Raw genomic sequence first — 3573 nt, 5'->3', positions numbered from 1 at the left:
TCTGGATTGTTTCCATTTCTTCCAGACTTCTCCCTTTCATTTTGTTTTGCACAAAAGACATTCCAAATCTGGTCTGCTGTGTTACAAACAAGTATTGAGATCTAAGATTATTAACTCAAATTAATTTATAGATACTATGGCATCAGCAAAGGTACAGAACCAGGAGCAGTCCATTAGTTAATTACAAGTGTCTTTTCCTTCAGCTGCTTTTAACATTGTAAAATAGAAAGTGATATTTGCCTAGCAAGATGAGGAAAGATGAAGCTTCACCCTTTGGAGCTTCTTTGGAAAATATATGCAAGAGTAGGGAGTGATTATTCAAAGTCCTTCATAGTTTTGGCCATTATTCATCATTTTTTACAAATTTAAGTCATGGAGAGGGTAAGGGGATGTAAAAGGAATTAAAATGATCTACATACATGTACCATCTCTCCCACAAGGATGTAATCCTTTTGTACTGCAAGCGTGTACCAGTAAAAATATAAACTTAACAAAAAAACCAAGTCAGCCAATACTTTGTCTTTCTCTGAAAATGTCTATATTCAGATTGTTTCTTAGCTCGGAAAAACATGTTCATCATAAATAAGAGTGCTATAGGGGCCGGGGATATAGCTTAGCAGCATAAGCAATTGCCTGGCAAGCCTGAGGTCATGAGTTCGATTCCAAGTATCCCCCCAAAAAAGTGCTATAAAAGATTCAAGGGATGGGTGTGGTGGTGCATACCTGTAATCTCAGTACATTGGAAGCTGAGGCAGAAAGTTCAAGGCCAGTCTGGACTATACCATGGCTAGCCTGAACTACACAATGACAGCCTGTCTCAAAAAAATGTTTCAAAGTAAATGATGAAAATAGGATTAATTGAAGTATGTGTGCAGTTTGCATTTCTTAACAAGTAAAAAGGAAACTTCGAAGCAAAAAAAAAAAAAAAAAGCACCTCAATTAGGTACTCTTTGGGCTGGATTGATGTGAATGAAATATATAAATATATATATTTAGGTTCATATATATGGAAATATTGCTTAATGTGTTCATTTATTTTTGTTTCAAGTATATTACTACTATGTAAGTAAATAGATTTTGAAGATAATTTACTAGGCTGGAACTAGAAACCATATGGAAGTTGTCTTATTAAAGTTGAACCACAGGAGAAATCACTGTAGCAATTGTTTTGTCTCTTCAATTCCAGGCAGCAAAACCTGGCATTACTAAAGCAGAACTATTAAAAGATGCGCAAAACAGAAAAGATCGTTTGGTGCCTCCTGATACTGATCAAAAAGAGTCAGAAAATAAAGTACAAGTGAAGTATATTTCAGATGAAGACAAAGTTGTTTTGCAAGAGGTTGTTAAGGAAGGCTTTCCAGGAGGCCCATTTAAAGACCCGGTCAAAAAAGACAAAAAGCACACTGCAAGCATGCTGACTTTCCCCAAGTCACCAGTGAGCAAGAGCGCGCGGAATAATGTATCACTAAGCGAATGCTATTACCCCAAGTCCACTACCGCAAAAAACACTGAAACAATCCGAAGCCAGAATGAACCCTTCCAGGTCATGTCTCCAATGATCTACCACCAACTAGGCCACACTTCCTAACAGCAAGATAGCTATACCACCACCATGATCCAATCATCCTCCAAACACATGAGGCTTTGGGGGGTGTCTTGGTTACTTTTCTACAATTTGTTTCATCCCTCTTACAAGGAATGAGTTGAGAATAGCTATGTGACAGATTTGCCCAATGGGATTGAAGGAAAATTCTGTGGAAGGTCTTTGGAAAAAAGCATGTCCCTTCCTGGGGTGGGGGATGAATCATAGATATGGAAAGCAACATCCATTTTCTTTGCTAGGTATACCTATTTGCATGTGATACTAAGAAATGTTGAAGCTGTGTTACAGCCATGAGGGAGATGACAACAGTTATAAGATGTGATTGTGTCCATGCTGACATCCTTGATCTACTCATATAACCAAACACTGTCTCCCATATTTATTTTATAAGATAATTAATCCTTATTTTTAAAAAGCTGTATGTTCTTTCCCGGGAGACTCCTCAGTTGCTGCAGTAAACCGGCTTTTAGGTTGTTGTCCCGTTAGATATATTGAATCCCAAGCCACACTTATGCTAAAGTAGGGAACATTAAAAACAGCACCATTTTTGCATGTATCTAGCAATGCTCTAATGCTGGAGGTCAGAGTATGCTGGAGTTAGGATGGCATCAATGGACTTCTACTCTTATGAAGGCTAATGGCACATAGCACTGAACATGCATAGACAACCAAAGCTGAAAACATGTGTACTGAATTTATTTAAATGATTGGTCTCTCAAGAGACGTTCCAGTGGCTTCCTTTTACTAAATCTTCTATTTAAGGAGTGCCTTTTATCTGGCACTTCCTTCCTCCAAAACAAAATCTTCAATATTTTTACCTCAAGCTTTGGGAGGAGGGTACTGGTTCTTTAAACTGAGCTACATCTCCAGACTTTTTTTTTTTTTTTTTGAGACAGGGTCTCAGTAAGTCACTAAGTGCCCCGGCTGGCCTGGAAATTTTGATCCTCTTGCCTCAGCCTCCCAGAGTGCTGGGATTTACATGCATGTGCCAGCATGTACAGCTTCCCCTCAGTTATTTGTTTATTTTTATGGAGTCTTTGTGAAATGGGGAGTGGTGGGAATAGTTGTTTTTAATTTCTCAGGAAGAAAGATACAAAAGCTTGGTCTAACTTGACCAAGGTTCCAGAGGGTGTCTATGGCAGAAGAGGATGGCCAGCTCTCAAGCCGTTGTTCTGATAAGTGTGTGCGTGCATGAGTGTATGTTTATAGCATTGAGGATCAAATCTAGGGTCCTTGCCCATCTCTAGCTCTGTTTTATTTTTTATTTTACAATTTTGAGATAGGGTCTAAGTTGCTAAGAACTTACAATCACTACCAGAGTGCTAGGATTAAGAGATACACCACCATGACCCTGCTGTAGTGGATTTTTTTTAGCACTTCCCTCCTTCTTACTAATATCCTGTTAATTACGCATGCTAAGCATAGTCAGGAATAGTATGGACCTAAGGATCAGCCACAGTCTCAGGAGAATGTAATTCTCAGCCACAGTCTCAGGTAAGAACATAAGGCACATTATATTTCTCTTTCAAATATATATTTCATATTTGTGTTGGTTACTTTTCTCTCATTACTGAGACAAAATACCCAATGCCCAAAATTAAGCAAGGAAAAGTTTACTTAGCTCAGTTTGTGGAGGTTTCAGTCCATGATCAGCTGGCTCCAAGGCAGGGTGACATGGCACAGGGGCAACAGTCCAATGCAGAGGAAGACAGCAAAAGTAGCCAGGGATATAGCTCAGTGGCATGAGTGCCTGACTGGCAATTGCAAGGTCCTGAGTTGAATTCCCAGTACCAAAACAAAAAAAAAAAAAACAAAAGCTAAAGTGCCAAGCCAACTATGGACAGGAGGAAATGCTAATGGTGATCCTGTCAGCATGCTGGGATGTAACTCAGTGGTAGAGCACATGCCTAGCATGCACAAAGCCCCAAGATCCTTACCACCCCCGCACCAAAAAAACCCAAAAAAAAAAA

Source organism: Chinchilla lanigera, unplaced genomic scaffold (genome assembly GCF_000276665.1).
Source record: "Chinchilla lanigera isolate Chin_1 unplaced genomic scaffold, ChiLan1.0 scaffold00072, whole genome shotgun sequence".
NCBI lineage: Eukaryota > Metazoa > Chordata > Mammalia > Rodentia > Chinchillidae > Chinchilla > Chinchilla lanigera.
Note: the sequence above shows the minus strand (reverse complement) of the source record.